The sequence below is a fragment of the Caretta caretta genome, chromosome 1 (assembly GCF_965140235.1).
Source record: "Caretta caretta isolate rCarCar2 chromosome 1, rCarCar1.hap1, whole genome shotgun sequence".
In the NCBI taxonomy this organism is placed as follows: domain Eukaryota; kingdom Metazoa; phylum Chordata; order Testudines; family Cheloniidae; genus Caretta; species Caretta caretta.
The window spans coordinates 229,837,176-229,855,147 of NC_134206.1; the positions used below are offsets into that span (position 1 = coordinate 229,837,176).

Genomic DNA, 17,972 nt, shown 5'->3' on the forward strand with positions numbered 1-17,972 from the left:
CAGTAGAGGGCGGGCCCGGGTCTCCCCCCAACTCCCTATTTGATACAAGAGGAGCTGACCTGGACAGTGCGTCCCACCAGAGGGGAAGGTCTCTGGCCTGTCCCCCGACCCATTAGGTGGGTCAGCAGAGACTGCAGGGATTGTTCTCCTCCCTTTCCCCATGCTGGCCAGTGATGAGGTTAGCTGAGTGAACGGCAGGTTTGAGCCACTAGCAAAAGTGGCCAAACTGAGGGCTGCTGTGAATCTCTGAGGTGAACAAATCTGCCAATAAGCACAGGACCCACCAAGGCAGAGGAGGAACTTTGTCACAACATATATGGAGCTATAAGATTTTCCTATATGTTTATTACTGAAATAGGTTGCATTTCTGGGGAACGCCAACAGACTAGCTCCTCAGAGACAACAAAGAACTGACCACCGGTGTTACAAAACTACTAATTGCTGAAGCAATCATTCACCAGCAGGGGAAACTGTAAATAAATAAATTTACAATGAATCTGAAAGACACTTTGAATTTCTTGTTCACAGGGGACTGTTTTGCCTACCCCCTGGTGGGAGGTAATCCTTAGAGGAGAATATAAAAAGGAGAGACCGTGACCTCCTTATCACCTGTCCTCCCCCATCTCTACTCATGGTAGCAAAAGACAAAGGTGCATCATTGAACTGGGGAGCAGGGGCCCTGATCTGGAGGTTTTCCAGCCAGTGCAAACTGCTGAAAAGTGTTGAGAGAGAAACCTTTTTGCTTTTAGAATCATAGAATATCATAGAATATCAGGGTTGGAAGGGACCCCTGAAGGTCATCTAGTCCAACCCTGATATTTAAACTTATTGGCCTTGGTAAAGTTTAGGAATTAGCTTGTGTGTTTATCTTTTTACTTCTTTTGTAACCAACTCTGACTTTTATGCCTTATCACTTGTAAACCTCTTAAAATCTATCTTTCCCTAGTTAATAAATGTGTTTTACTGTTTTAGATAAAACAGTATGAGTATGTTTGATTGAAGTGTTTGGGAAATCTCTACTCAGGTCAACAGGGCTGGTACATATTCATTACCCTTTGTTGGAATGATGGACTAAAATCATAAGTTTGTACTGTCCAGTGGGCTACTGAACATTACAAGATGCACATTTCTGGGGAGCAAGACTGGGACTGAGGGAATATGTGGGTGTCGCCCTGTGTCTATTCAAGAATGGCTGGGCATAACATTCATGCATTCAGCTGAGAGTGACTTTGTATGCTGGTGGCTGTGAGTGATCAGAATCTGGAGAGGTTTGCTGTTCATTAGGCAAAGCAGTGGAAAGGGTATCTCAGGCTGGAGAGCTAAGGGAACAGAGCAGTTCAGCAATCCAGGTTGTACCCTGGGTAATGTTACAAAGACCTCTCAAGGGCCCTTCCAAACCTGTGTGTCTGAGGGTGTTGCATATGAGCTGCTGGGGAAACCTAGATGTTTCTCTCTCCTCTCACAACACATGCCTCACATTGCTTTCTGCCCAAGGAAAGATATTGCTTTAACTGAGCGCACAACCTTTGGGATGCAGAGTCAAAGGCATCCAGCTTCACAGCTTCTTGAAATTGTGTCTTTTCCCAGAGCAAAGTATAGCATAGAGATGGGGGAGGATAGCAGGAAAGAGTTGTACCAAGGGGTTTTCATGGGATTTTTGTTAATTTCTCAACTAGGTAATTGTGACCCAACATATATCCACTTGTGATTCACTTTGGGGTCGTAATTCATGTGATGAAAACTACTGATCAGCTCTGTGTGTGTGTGTGTGTATTATATATTACATTATTAATGTTATATAGTATATTAAAAGAACATTACAGTTGGAAAGTCAAGTACTTAAAAGTTAGTAAAAACAATAATTAAGATTGCACGTGTCACCTTAATTTGCCCCTTTAGAGTGTATATATTACGATACAATCTTTAATCACATGATCATACAGTATTTTTCCACAGGATCCCTGCCTCATTCAGTGCACAGGATGGGCAGTGCTCATTGAATGGATAGGTATTCAGGTTTTTTTTTTTATCCTCAGCATTCAATGTATGGCCAGCAGCATTATTGACTGCACACCATCCAAACCCTGCTCTAATACAAAATTAATTTCCTCCTGGGCTTTTGCAGTTGCAGCTGTGAGTGCTCAGCACTTCTGCAAACACACCTCACGTGGCTCAAGTTAGGTACCCAGAAAATGAGGAACACACAGTGGCCACCTGTGAAAGGTTTGGTTTAAGTGACTTGCCCAGCATCACTTAGCAATTCTGTGGCAGAGGCAGGGATTGAATCCAATTCTCCAGAGTGGTATTCAACAGCCTTAATCACAAAACCATCCTTTCTTTTCTGCTTCATTCACCATACTCCATTCATCTTCCACAATGAATCATAAAATCTCAAGGTTGGAAGGGACCTCAGGAGGTCATCTAGTCCAACCCCCTGCTCAAAGCAGGACCAATTCTCAACTAAATCATCCCAGCCAGGGCTTTGTCAAGCCTGACCTTAAAAACTTCTAAGGAAGGAGATTCCACCACCTCCCTAGGTAACGCATTCCAGTGCTTCACCACCCTCCTAGTGAAAAAGTTTTTCCTAATATCCAACCTAATCCTCCCCCACTGCAACTTGAGACCATTACTCCTTGTTCTGTCAGGTGACCTAGAGACAACAGGCAACTTTAAGTTAGGGAATGCGAGAATAAAAGTGGTTTCAGAGAAGCAGCCGTGTTAGTCTGTATCCGCAAAAAGAAAAGGACCTTAGAGACTAACAAATTTATTTGAGCGTAAGCATCCGATGAAGTGAGCTGTAGCTCACGAAAGCTTCTGCTCAAATAAATTTGTTAGTCTCTAAGGTGCCACAAGTACTCCTTTTCTTTTTGCGAATAAAAGTGCTGACTCTACACTTTTATGTTCTTTTAATGTGGCTGTTTTATTTAATTTTTTAATTTTTTTTAAAACTTAAAAATTGGGGGGCAGGAAAGGACTCTCATGTATTTCCTCATATTGACACCCAGATGGGTCATCAGTAGGGTTTGGATCTTTAGTAGGAGTATTGTAAGCAAGACACAAGAAGTAATTCTTTTGCTCTGCTCACCACTGATTAGCCTCAACTGGAGTATTGTGTCCAGTTCTGGGTGCCACATTTCTGGAAAGATGTGGACAAATTGGAGAAAGTCCAGGGTCATGTTTACAACTCTTTCTGCTGGCTTTTCCACTTCTCATGCCCATAGGCTGCAAAGCAACATTCTAATCCCTGCATTTGCAACATGGGAAACCCCTCTGCTCACGTGACCTGGGAAGTCCTTACCATTTTCTTCAGCTATGTTTACTACATAAAGGGGCTTGATTTGTTTTTTCTTCTGTTGAGCCCAAAGGAAACTGTTGGGCACACGCATCAGCTTTAAAGAAGTCTGTGATTTGTCTTTGGATCCTAGGTCTTGTCTTCACAGGGAAATTTACCAGCATTACTATCAGTATAATCTAACCCCCCACACACACCCCCAAAAAAGGCCACTGTAAGAATGTCCACAGTGTCCCTAAATATAGCAGTATAGTAATGCTGGTAAATTTCCCTGTATAGACTCCACTTACCACACCCACTCAAAATGCATACGTCATTCAGGAACCATTTCTGGGTCCGCCTTTGCTATCTTCTAAGCAAGCTCCAGCTTCTTGTTGAGCCATTTGGTAAGGCCTCTGCTCTTCAACCTTGAAAGGGTTATTTTGGTGGTAGAACCTCTGTCTGTCCCCATCTCCTGTAGCTGAAATGCAGGAATCTACAGCACTAAGCATGGAGCTTACAACAACCTAAATTCCCCTGCATGCAATGAATAGGGGGATCTGAGATTTACGTTGGAAGGTGTTTTGGGATCCTTTGGGTTGAAAGGTACTATATCACTGTATGATATTATTAATAATACATCATTTGATTTTTCTGTTACTGATTTAAAAATAAATTAATTTTAAACACTGCACTAAAGCACAAACTGCTAAGAGCAAAGAAATGCATTAAGGCTCTCAGTCCATTTTTTACTTGTCCTCTTGTGCTTCAGTATTGCAGCTCATGTGATGAATAACATAGAGCAAGTGGAGGACAGAGGGGCAAGCCTAATCTGTACATTTCCTGGATTCTACTCATTCCTGGCTTCTTTAATTTACATGGACTGGGCCTGTCCTAACAACCATTGATATCAATGGAAAGACTCTCATTGACTTCAGTGGACACTAGATCAGGACATTATTGCTTAAGAAAGGTGACAAATTGACAGCCCTGCAGATTGAAGCCTCTCATTCACAAAATAGTTACATAAAGCACAGGTGCTAGCAGTATGAGCTTCTCCCATGCTGCCCTGCAAACATACTTCAAATCTGACCTCAAAGGACCATCTCTAGTGGGAGGGGTACTTTGGTCTCCATGGAAAATAAAATCCTTGGTGTCTGCTCAGAATGAGGGAAAAGAAAGCCAATTAGTTTAAGCAGCCTAGAGATGAAAGACTCTCAGTCCACGAGCCACTTCCATAAGCAGTCCAGCCCCCTTAGTTTGAATTTTAACCGTATATGTTTTGGTTTTCATTTTTCCACTCAATAGGATATTACATCTCCCTGAATCTACTTCTGTTTGCCTCCAACTCACTAAAAATGTAAACAAAAAATTCCTCGGCTCCAAAGGCTTAATGCTTGAGAGATGCCTTTCAATCCTCTGGTTTAGTAGGAGTTGATCGTTAATTACACGCTGCCTAATCTGATTAGCCTGGGTGAAGAGAACTCCTTTAGAGAAGTTTTGAGTATTTTTGATTAAAATCAATTGGATGAGATTGCAGGCCACTGTGCAGTAGAAAACTACAAGTGATGCTTAAAGATACAACACATGCTTCCTGTGCTGGCAAACAATAAGGTAGCTTCCCTCATATGAACAGATTCCCGTTAGCTATCCATCACTCCAGTTAACTTGAAGAAAGTTCAGTAGCAAATACACACTTCAAATTTTTGTGCCTTACTACACAAATGTTTCTTGAAAAGTCATACTTCACAAATACCAAACCTTCCTTACAGGGAAAGAGCTGTCAAATTTTCAGGAAATAGATGTACTGTACAGCCATATACTGCCTTTGTTCTGTACTTGTAATTCCTTCAGCGTTCTATCAAGAATCAAGGCCAGGGTGGCCCAAGGCATATCTCAACATGCCTCATGAGCTTTGATATAATGAATTTGTGGACATGTAGCAATGTCCCACTTGTCAATAAAATCATAGTGACAGCAGGTACTGAACTTGGGTCCTCCTCCTTATGAAAGCAGAGGTCCCTGTCACTTGAGTTAAAGGAGGATCTGTCACTTGAGTTAAAGGAGATCTCTAAGCAGTACAGGGCTTATGGCTCCCATACTTCATCAATTATGCTTCTCTCCAGATCATTCAGAACACAGTACATCCTATTCGAAGACTGGGATTCAGCAGATTCCTCACACCTAGGAACCTACTTTAAATCTGACAACATCTTCCACAATTTTAATGGTCACTGTTGCAAAAACCTGATGGTATTTGTTGTAGGCATATTCAAATCTTAAATTATTAGTACATGTACATTGAGGAGTGCAGAATCCAGGAATCATTAATACAAACATTGTTTTCTTTTTCGGTTCATGGAAGACAGCAAAACTAATAATAGTTGAAAAATTACACATAGATTCATTTCTTTCAACATAGTTTGAGGCTAGCATTTGTCACCCAAAACCTTTTGGGGATTCCTGTCTTCACTACACTGACTAGAAACTAAAAGCAAGTATTCTGAATACATAATGCAGCACACTGTACTGCCTGAGATTCCCACATCTTCCACCCACTCATTTTCGCACTGAGGGGCAATGGAAGATAGAAATAACTCTAACTCCCACACATAGAAATTGCACATTCCTGGTCAATTTATTTTTGATTGATAATAAAATCTCACCATGGAAGGTGCCTGAAAAACCCAAATAGATTTACTGAGGAGATATAAAGTACATAAGTGAGGAATTTAAGATTGTTGGAGATGTTCCCCTTAGCATCATTAGGGGTCAAAGCAAGGCTGGCATCACACTTCAGTCTATATCCTACTCATTACGTGCTGTTGATCTATATTGTGAATTTCCTTTTTTTCTGCTAACATGTAAAACCAAGACTGTCGGAGTCATTTTAGAGCCCATATCTTTTTTATAAGAGTAGGGAGCAGTATTCCTAATGTTCTGGCTACATCCCAATGTGGAATTCCTCTCACTTACATTCTTCAGATAGTTTCGAATGGATATCTTATTCAGTTGATGCCCTAAATTGTTGGGTAGTTTTGCAGTGTGTTGTTAAACAGCTGCTGCACTTCCATCATTGTGCAATGATCACTATGTAACCTTAACAAGCTAACATGTGGCAGGGGGTGTTTGTATAATGATCTCTGAGAACATTCGGATTTGCTCTATTTTTATATATTTAACATATTTTGTGTGAACTACTGTAGTATATGAAAGCAGCCACTGTCATGTAAATTCATGTACTAAATGAAATATAAATCCAATATATAAATGCACACTATTCCTATGGCATTCTTACATTACATAGTTTGTTTCCCCTGGGAGCCAAGTTACAGGAGTGTTGTAAGTTGATGTTTGTCAAGTATATTGAAATCCTTCCATTTCTATCATTCCTTTATGGAAAGTATTTTCAAAATTATTTTTCATTATATTTATGGTAATTTTATCCACTAGGACATTTGCAGAGTTATCATAATCAAACAAGCACAATGAACCAAATTCGTGAAGCCAAAGGAGTTACACCATGAGTGAATTTGTCCCACCCTCCTTCCCTAAGAGCAGCTGTAGGGAATGTTGTATTGACACTAATAGCTTTTCCGCAAATGCAACATAGAATGTATTGATCAAACTTGAATACCCAGCCTTTATGTGCTCAAGCCTTATAGAATGCTTCAATTTTGTTGTTGTCATGTTGGTCCCAGGATATGACAGAGATTCTGACCTGGGGCAGGGGATTGAGGTGCAGGAAGGGGTGCGAGGTGTAGGCTCCAGCCGGGAGGCGCTTACCACAGGCGGCTCCCAGCTGGCGGCGCAGCAGGGCTCAGGCAGGCTGCCTGCATGCCAGGGGCCCAAGCCGCTCCCAGAAGCGGCCAACTGCTGGCACATCTCTGCGGCCCCTGGCGGGAGGCAGCTCTGTGCACTGTCCCCGCCTCCGGAACTGTCCCCGCAGTTCCCATTGGCCACCTCCTCCTGTGTGGCCACCCCCTGCCCGAGGCCAGAACCCCGTCCTGCACCAAACTCCCTCCCAGAGCCCACACCCCTCACCCTCTCCTGCACCCCAACACTCTGCCCCAGCCTGGAGCCCCTTCCTGCCTCCAACTCCCTCCCAGAAAGAAACTAATATAACAGCTGTTCTGAGGTAAGAAGTAAGCTATTCTGAAGTAACTTAACTATATTCTACATATTTTAAGACTGAAATGTAACCACAGGACGACTTTATGTTAGTTAAAAGACAAGGTTAGTATAGCGTTAATAGCCTCAATGCCATAATTGTGATCATTTTGTTTTAAATTAAAATTAAATTAAATAAAAATTACCTTTTTATGCATCCCAGGATCACATGAGTTTATTTGGCCAGAGTATCACACTGATCTCATGTTCAGCTGATTATCCATCTCAACCCCCAAATCATTTTCAGAGTCACTGCTTGACTCTAGAGTCCTCCATCTTAATAGTATGGCCTGGATTCTTTGTTTTCAGAGGTTTACACTGAGTTTACACTGAGCCATATAAAAATGCATATTGTTTGCTGGTGCCCAGTTTACCAAGTGATTTAGATCCCTCTTAATCAGTGACCTGTCCTCTTTGTTATTTACTACTCGGTCAGTTTTTGTGTCATCTGCAAACTTTATCAGTTGTGATTTAATGTTTTCTTACAGGTCATTGATAAAGATGATAAATTGATAAAGATGATAAAGGGTCAAGAACCGATCCCTGTGGGACCCCACAGGAAACAGAACCACTCAATGACAATTCCCTTGACAGTTACTTTTTGAGACCTATCAGTTAGCCAGTTTTGGATCCAATTAATGTGTCCCATGTTAGTTTAATATCATTCTAGCTCTTTGACTTGCTGCTGCAGGATGCTATAATTAAATGTCTTACAGAAGTCTACATATATTACACCAAAACAATTATCTTTATCAACAAATCTTAGAAGAAGAGCTCTGTTTAAGTCTGAAAGCTTGTCCCTTCCATCAACAAAAGTTGGTCTAATAAAGATATTACCTCACCGACCTTGTGTCTCACTGAATTTTGAATGGCAAAGAACAGTGTAGTTTTTCTTGATTGCTCAAAAAACAAGCAAGCTGTTCTTTAGAGATGTCATTCCCGTTTTGTTTCAGAATCCATATGCAGAGTACAGCATACTAACATCTCAATATGTAAGTTTTACTTTATTTTATGTGAACATTTGTTTTCTATAGTTCTTAATTGGCAATATTGCAAATACACTAAGAGGAAGTTATTTCTTTTTATTATAAAAGAGCAGCTGTCTGGTTTTTGCTCTCACTTTTTTTTTTTTATTATTTGAAAGGGGGAAGGGTGGAAAATGATGAATAATTCAGTTCATGTTAATGCAAAACTTTAAGAGAAGTGAATCAGAACTCCAAATGTATCCAAACATTTCCAAGATTGCTCCCACCTACACACTTTATGCGGAAAGAACCTTTCGGTCAAAATCTGCAGGTGCTGCTCAAGGAGAAGAACAGCTTGAACCTGTATTTTTATATGAGAATTTAGGGATTGGAAAATTGGACATAACTCAAAATTAGGGCAGGATTGTGACCTGTCTTAAAACACCTCTTAGGGGAGTAAAGGGTTGCCTTGCACCCTTTGTTCCCCTGGAAGGACTACCCACATTGTGAGTCACAGACAAATGGGAAGGTGCACAAATAGGTGGAGCATTGGCCTTGGCCTTGGCCCCAGCAGAGCTGAGCTGGCATAGAAGAGAAGAATTAATCTGCTGCTGGTATAGCCCAGAAGCAGATTACTTCCCCTGTGAAGCAAGAGGACATGAACCAGGGAAGGGACTGTAACTCTCTGGGCTGCTTTTGTGGCCATTCAGCTTCACACCACCTGTAAGAGTGGGTTCTACATTCACAATATAGCCTTTCTCTGTGAACTTTAACCCATTTTCACCCTGACCCCACAATCCTTGTACACCCACACCCCCAAGTACTGCAGAAATTAGCCCAATTTAAAGTGCTTGAGAAAGATCACTCATGCTGTCTTGGGCAGGTTTACTGCACAGGAACCCAGATGAACTAGGGGCTTGTCTTCATTTGAAAATTAATTTGGATTAAGGGAGGGCATGACTTTAAAGCACAATAACTATTTTGGAATAGATCCCCATGTGGACACTCTTATTCTGGAATCAGAGAGAATTTTTTTCAGTTTGGCTTAATCTACTTCCAAAACGGATTAAGGTAAATCCGACAAAATCGAACATCCACATGGGGAGCTATCGCAGTTAATTTCTCTCTGTGTGGATGATAGCTAGGAATTTAATTGTCTCCTCCTATTTTCTGAGGTGAGGGGAAGGGTTGTGTACTTTTGTTTTTGTGGCCTTTTTTTTTTTTTTTAAATCAGATGTTGCTGTATGTGATATTCCCAAAAGGGTTAATTGTAAAAGTCAGCTCTGAGAAGTTGCTAAGCAACAATGTTCTGCCCTCAGGATCAATGATCAACCAATGGTGATTTATTCTGCTGATGTAATGTATATAAGTTAATATTCTTTCTAGAGAACTGTGTGGGTGGAGTTCTGTGAAAACTTATCTGAACTGGTTTCTTCTGCTCCTGTAGTTTTAATTAATCCCTCCTAATAAAAGTTATTGTTTTTCTAATTATGGTCCAGTCCCTTAATAACAATTATTCCAAATATAACAGACACTAACTAGCAAGAGTCAATCAAAATTAGTTCTTTTTTCCGATTTTTTGGATCCATAACTCTTGATGAATTGATTTAGTTTTTATTATCTTAAAGGGTCAATTATAATAAATGCACATTACTGTTACACACAGTGTACTTTCTGGAACTGAAGGGGGTGGAGGAATGGGGAAGATAAGCAGTCCAGTAATTTAGTCTTATGAGTAAGGTTTGCAAGATCAGGCCCAAAATTTTTAAATAATTTACTAGTTCTAATGAATTGCATAGTATTTTAGAATTTAGTTATATAGAATACCCTGATTCACATAGGTATAATTTGGATGCTTACCTGACTCCCTCAATCAAATAATGTAGTTAATCATGTAGTAATGATTTCATTAAAATGAGGTTGTATATTTTCACTTAATGTCTGTTGAATTAGGTTCAAGATTACAAAATCTGGGCCAGACTCTTTGCTGTAGTCAGGTGTTACACCATCTTATACCATCTGAAGGTCAGGGCTGGGTTTAGGGGCAGGTGACTCTGGGGTGCCAGGCTTGGGGTGCTGTTTTTGTTGTTAGTGACATTTCAGTTATTCTTAAAATTAAAAAGTTTCTATAAGTCTAAAGGAAACCGTTTTTATTTGCTTATATATGGCATGAATAAATACAGATTTACAGATCCTAGTGTGCAAATTTATTGTCTTATCTGACAGGGATAAATCATGCATGCAAATAGTGCATCAAAGTTGTGATATGGGCTACAAATGCAATAAAAAATAAAGTATTCAAAAGTTTAACAAATGGAGAGGGGAGGGCGCTCACGACACTCTTTGCCTGGGGCACCATTTGGTCTAGGACCAGCCCTGCTGAAGGTCTTGCCTTTCGTGTAGCAGAAAAGAAATGTAGAATAAAATCCTAAACCTCTTGACTTCAGTGGGGCAAGGATTTCACCTTTAGGACTTGGTTACACTTGCGAGTTAGAGCACATTAAAGGAGCTCCGGGCGCACTAGCTCACTATCCGTCCACACCGGCAAGGCACGTAGAGTGCTCTGACTCAGTGGCTAGAGCGCTCCTGGTACTCCACCTTGGCGAGTGGAATAACATTTGGTGCCCCCCCGCTGGAGTGCCCCAGCACCAGTGTGGACGCCCTGATCTGTTAGTATTCTCTGATCGGCCTCCAAAAGTGTCCCACAATGCCTGTTCTAGCCACTCTGGTCATCACTTTGAACTCTACTGCCCTGCCCTCAGGTGACCAACCGTCAGATCCACCCTTTAAATTCTCTGGGAATTTTGAAAATCCCCTTCCTGTTTGCTCAGCCAGGCATGGAGGGCTCTCAGCAAATCTTTCCAGGTGCCCATGCCTCCATGCGCCAGGCGATCCCCAGTATAGAGCAGTGGTGAGGTGCTGGACCTCATCAGTATTTGTGAGGAGGAAGCTGTCCAGTCCCAGCTGCGCTCCATACCTTTGGGCAGATATCAAGGGACATGATGGAAAGGGGCCATGACCAGGACGCACTGCAGTGCAGGATTAAAGTGAAGGAGCTGCGGAATGCCTACCGTAAAGCCTGTGAGGCAAACCACTGCTTCAGTGCTGCCCCTGTGACCTGCCATTTCTACAGAGAGCTGGACGTGATACTTGGGGGTGACCCCAACTCCACTCCGAATACCACCATGGACACTTCAGAGCCCAGTTCAACAAGGCAAAGGCAGGAAGAGGAACAGCAGCAAAGCAGGAGCGAGGGTGCTGAGGTGGAGGAAGACACCCCGGAATCCCTAGATGAATGCAGCCAGGAGCTGCTCTCAAGCCAGGAGGAAGGTAGCCAGTTGTGGCAGCCGGTGCTTGGGGAAGGACAAACACCAGAGGAGGTTCCGGGTAAGCGGCTTTTATTTTGGGAAGGAAGTTATTTGGTGCTTGCTCTTGGGGTGAGGAGGGTTAGGGCTGCATTCGTGCCTAGATGCGGAATAGGGTGTTGATGTGCTCTCACATCGTGGTAATCGGCCTCAGTGATCTCTTCAAAGGTCTCACCCAGAACTTGGGCAATGCGCTTGCACAGATTTCTCGGGAGAGCCACTGTGGTCCTTGTCCCAGTAAGGCTAACTTGTCCATGCCACTGTGCCGTGGGCGGTGGGGCCCACGTTGCTGCACACAGGCAAGCTGCATATAGGCCAGGGCAGAAGCCACATAGCAGTAGAAGACCCTCCCTTGCTTCCCAGGTCACCCTCAGCAGTGAGATATCTTCCAGGATGAACTCCTATGGAAAATGTGGGGACAGTGTTCAGTATAGGGGCCCCCTGCTGCTGTTGGCTCTCCCCAAGGTGCAGAAACCCAGAGGACAGTACAGCCATGAAACAGTCATGCTTGACCCTGTGCTTACTCACCATTTTGGGGCTCCTGTGGGTTATGTGCGCTCGCTATGGGATGGGCAAATTATGCTATTGTGTAGACTGTGCTTGCCCTTAAGTATGGGGGAATCATTGCTCTGACTGGTGTGAACAATGCTGCCTCTGTTAAGTGTTGCATTTTGCCTTTACAGATGCAACCTTGAGATCTCCGCCATCCATGTTATCACCAGCTGAAAGACTCCAAAGAATCAGAAAGAGGCCACGTGGAAGCAAGGAAGACATGTTGCATGAAGTAATGCAGCATTCAAGTAATGAAAATCAAAAAGCGCAGGAGTGGCGGGACAGTGAAAGGAGGATCCGCCAGCAGAATGAGGAGCACCGGCACAAAAGCACGGTGCTCCAGTAGCAAAGCATGGATCAGCTGCTAAGTATAATGGAACGCCAAGCAGACTCGATCCAGGCACTCGTAGCCATGCAGGCAGCGCCCACGCGCCCCGCCCCCCCAGCCCTTGTCCCAAAACTCTTTCCCTTGTGCCCCCATGTCACCTCCAACCCACTTTCCCGAACATCTGGATTCTTACTGCCACCAGCTGCCTCCAACACCTGTAGCTTCACCACCCAGCCCTGAAAACTACAACCCTTACCCACTGCACACAACCCCCATCACCATGCAGTATAGCCATCCTGAAGTTCAGCTCTCATTGCACAGCGCTCCAGACGGGAAGGCTGAGTATGATAACAGGACATACGCAAATCTGTGATTGTACCGTTCCCCTCCCCACCCCCTTGCCCTTTCTGTTTCCCAAACAGTTGTGTTTCTTTTCAATAAATGAAGTTTTTGGCTTTGAAAACATTCTTTATTATTGCATAAAGTAAAAGATACCTTAGCCCAGGAAAGCAACAGGCACTGCAAGTCAGTGTAGCGCAGACAGATTCCTACTAACACTGGAACCACTGCAGTTCACTCCTGTGCAGGGCACCAGACATATTTGAGGCTGAAAGCCACCAGTATGCTCCCTCAAGGCATCCCTAATTCTTGCAGCCCCGTGCTGGGCCCCTCTAATAGCCCTGTTCTCTGTCTGTTCAAATTCACCCTCCAGGTGTTGAACCGCCGAGTTCCATGCCTGAGAGAATCATTCACCCTTCCCTTCACAAATGTTATGGAGGGTACAGCACGCGGATTTAACCACAGGGATGCTGTCATCGGCCAGGTCCAGCTTCGCATACAGAGAGTGCCAGCAGCCCTTTAAACAGCCAAAAGCACACTCCACAGTCATTCTGCACCAGCTCAGCCTGTTGTTGAACTGCTCCTTGCTGCTGTCAAGGCTCCCTGTGTAGGGTTTCAGGAGCCATGGCATTAACGGGTAAGCAGGGTCTCCAAGGATCACAATGGGCATTTCGACTTCCCCTACGGTGATCTTCTGGTCTGGGGAAAAAGTCACGGCTTGCAGCTTCCTGAACAGGCCAGTGTTCCGAAAGATGAGTGAGTCATGCACCTTTCTGGGCCAGCCTGCGTTAATGTCAATGAAATGCCCACGGTGATCCACAAGTGCCTGGAGAACCATAGAGAAATACCCCTTCTGATTAACATACTCGGAGGCTAGGTGGGCTGGTGCCAGAATTGGAATGTGTGTGCTATCTATCGCCCCTCCGCAGTTAGGGAAACCCATTTGTGCAAAGCTATCCATGATGTCATGCACATTACCCAGAGTCATGGTTCTTCTGAGAAGGATGCAATTAATGGCCCTGCAAACTTTTATCAACACGATTCCAATGGTTGACTTTCCCACTCCAAACTGGCTAGTGACTGATCAGTAGCTGTCTGGAGTTGCCAGCGTCCAGATTGCAACAGCCACCCGCTTCTCCACCATCAGAGCAACTCTCAATCTCATGTCCTTGTGCCTCAGGGTGGGGGCGAGCTCTTCACACAGTCCCATGAAAGTGGCTTTTCTCACCCAAAAGTTCTGCAGCCACTGCTCCTCATCCCAGACTTGCATGACGATGTGATCCCACCACTCAGTGCTTGTTTCCTGAGCCCAAAAGCAGCGTTCACGGCGGTGAGCATGTCACAGCGTTCACGGCGGTGAGCATGTCCGTGAATGCCACAAGCAAACTCGTGTCATATGCGTTACTCGTGTCAATATGATTGTCGGAGCCCTCACTGTCACTTTGGATCATAAGGAATAACTCGACTGCCAAACGAGACGTGCTCACGAGACTAGTCAGCATACTCCTCAGCAGTTCGGACTCCATTCCCGCAGACCGAAAGGGAAGACCGAGCACGCAAAACAAAAAACATTGAAAGATGGCGCCAATTGTGGATGGAAGCACAGAGATTGCTGGGATGCGAAGTGATGCATCATGGGGCATTGGGACAGGACCCAGAATGCCCCGCACCCCCTGCCCTCTTCCCACAAGCCCACAGCGCCAGAATGGGAAGAGGTGCTCTGTGGGACAGCTGCCCATAATGCACTGCTCCCAATGCCGGTGCAAGTGCCGCAAATGTGGCCACGCTAGTGCGCTTGCAGCTGACAGTGTGGACAGACTGCCGCGCTTTCCCTACTGCGCTCTCCGAAGGCGGATTTAACTCACAGCGCTCTACCTCTGCAAGTGTCGCCATGCCCTTAGTGACTAATTCTTATATTCTCTGAAAAAGCTTCAATGAGCATCACAAAACCCATTCCTGCAGTCTTGCTGCATGCAACACTCCCACTTATTTCAGTGAGAGGTACATGCTCCTTAGACTGCAGAATCAGGTTCAAATTTAAACCTGTGAAATAGTCCCCTCCTTTTCTTGCTTAGTCTTTTCTGGTTAACTTCCATAAATATGCCATATTGCTCATGCTCTCTGATTAGATAAGTCCAGTTGTTATAACAGTTTGAGTTTGTAGAAGTCATTAACCACAGTTAGCCCTAAGACCATTGGCCTCCGCATTTAAAAGCAGAGATATTGAATGTCCCATTAGGTTTATTTTGCTATATTATATGTATATTCAGCCATATTTTGAAGACTAAGTACCCTCAAATAAAACCTGAACCTATGTCTAAGTTCAAAATATTTTGATACCATATTTGTTTTGTTTTTACACATTTCACACATTTTCATACAACTCTGCACATCCTGGGTCTGCCTGGGATAAGCAGACATGCCTTTTGGAGAAGCGGGTGCTCAGAATCTCTGGAAATCAGACCCAAGGGTGTCAATTTGGGCCTCCAAATTTAGGCATCAACCCAGCAAAGTATTTAATTAAGTGCTTAACTTTAAGCACTTGGGTAGCTCCATTGGGTTTAATGTGATCTTAAAATTACTCTGTTAGACTGGGGCCTTAGAACACTTCTGCAAATTTGGTTGTATATCTCTAGATGTTCACTCATCTCCAGTTAGTATCCGATAGTACATGTATGTTACAGCTACTGAGTAGAACTTCAGTGTGCAGGGTAACCCTTTCAGCAAAGTCCCTTCAATATGCCAGAAGGTGGGAAGGACAAGAGAAATAGAATTCCAGGATTAAGCATATTTTTATGATGATTAAGGTAGAGAACAAAACTGCCTGGTACAGCGTATGGTGACAAGGCATTGGATTGCTGCTAACGTCTCTACGTGAAATTCTGGCCCCATCAAAATCGATTGGACTTTTGCCATTGACTTCAATGGGGTTAGGATTTCTGTCTCTCCGAATCATTTTCTCTTCTATTTCTGCTGCTAGTCCTTGTAGAATGTTCATATAAATTCCCCATCCTCCCCTCTCTTCTTTTTGGTACTGCTATCCTGTCTGTGTCACTTTCTCTGAGTCTTTTGAAAGTGACTGTACTAATTTTTTTCCACCGGAGACCGGCCTTTATCTCATTATTTAGTTTTAAAGACAAACTCAATGTGCTCGGTTGTTGTGCATGTGAAAATTACAGTGTTTGTAACACATGTACACTAATTAAATTGTTCCCATCCGGTCGAAATATAAGTCCTTGACTAGTGCCTTTAGGTCACCCCGTGTGGATCCATTAACATGCAGCAGTAGAGCACTGTGCCTTGGCTTGCAGCTAAGCACCATTTTAATCACCTTTTATTAGAACATCTCCCTTTTGGCGTAGAACTGGTTAGCACAGGGGATTGGGAATGAGATGCCTTTTGCAGTGATATGCTGGAAGGGGCTCCTGAGAGTATCTTGTTAAAATTCCGCTGTAATTTGAAGGGAGGTGTGGTTGGGGGATAGGGAAGATTTCTGTGTCTTGAATGGAGAGCAACCCATTTTCTGGAGATTATTTAATCATTCTTCCCAGGGATGATTTATCTGTGGGCTCATAAAAATATTTCTGAAAAGCAAATGTTTTGCCTGTGAAATACACTAGATTGTGCAAAGTGTCAGGTAATTTGATGTTAAAGAAATCCCAAGGGAAGGAACCCCGTGGAAAATTTTCTAGAAGAATATACATCCGAAGCTCCCTAGACACAATCTCCTGCTCCATTTCTAATTATGCAAATTGGATGGTGTGGTGCACCGTCAATATAGTTAGGGTATTTATAAGCACTAAATATTTCTAACAAAGGATTAATATAAATGCATTTGCAAGCTGACGGTGTTTCCTTCGTTGGTCATGTTATAGTGATGACATAGCATTTCTTTTAAAATGGGAAATAAATAAATAGATTACCTCATCCTCTACCCCTGCTCTCAGCAAGTGAATAATCCCTATATATAGATGTGTGATTACTGATTGATTTGCTGATGGCATGCCAAGCACTGTGAAAACATAGAGGCGATAGAAGGTGAAATTGACAGCAAAACTTCCATTGACTTCAGTGGGGCCAGCATTTAGTATTTCACCCATCGTCCCTGCCCAAGGCGCTTACATTCTAGCAGCTAAGGGTATGTCTACACTTGCAGAGTTTTTGCACGGTCAGTTTCACTGGTGATAGTGAATCAGTGAAAGAAAAGCGCTGGTTTGTGTACTCACTTTCACAGGTGTCAGAGAGTGTTTACATTTGCAGCATTTCCATTGTCGATGAGAGCAGCGCTCTAGGGCTGCTATCCCACAGTGCAGCTCTCTCCATTTTGACGATAGGTCTTGTGGGAAGGGGTTGGGCATGATCGCAGGGCATCCTAGGTCCCTGCCCAGCCTCCTCTCCCCAAACACTGATCAGCTCCCTTAGCTCAGCATTGCTCCAAGCAGGGGATTGTTTGCTCCATGGAGCAGGCATTGTCACCTGGCTGGATGATAAGTGAGCAGGAAGGGGAGTTTCAGGGGCTCTACAGGGGGAGGGGTCAATGTCTGTTTACCTCGCGTCAGAGCAGCAGAGCTGCTGGCCAGAGTGGTCACCTAGGCACTGTGGGATATCCTCCGGAGGCTAAAAGCTGTGTAAACAGGAAGAACATGTCTTCACTTGCACATCACCACAAAAGTATCACCAGTAAAAGCTGTACGCCTTTCGTGGAGGTGGTTTTCTTTTTGTGGTGAAACTCAGAAGTTTCACCACAAAAAAGTCATTGACAAGTGTAGACGCTCCCACGTTTTTTGCGCAAAAAAGGGACTTTTTCCGCTTTAAATGGCAAGTGTAGACAGACCCTTAGACTTTAAGAAAGGAATGCTTAAACTCAGCAGCTCCCATAGATTCCCATTCATTCCAATGACTCGTTATTGCAACTCATTGAAATGCACTCACACAAATGAATATTTAACCCAGATAAAAGTTCTGTATTTTGAACATCTTTT

The 17,972-nt window shown here is 43.5% G+C and overlaps 1 protein-coding gene across 5 annotated transcripts in view; it reads left to right on the plus strand.

Moving 5' to 3' along the window:
* The window catches only part of SHISAL1 (shisa like 1), a 289,388-nt gene that overhangs the window by 95,148 nt on the left and 176,268 nt on the right, over nt 1-17,972 (plus strand). The gene's annotated exons all lie outside the window — the stretch shown is intronic.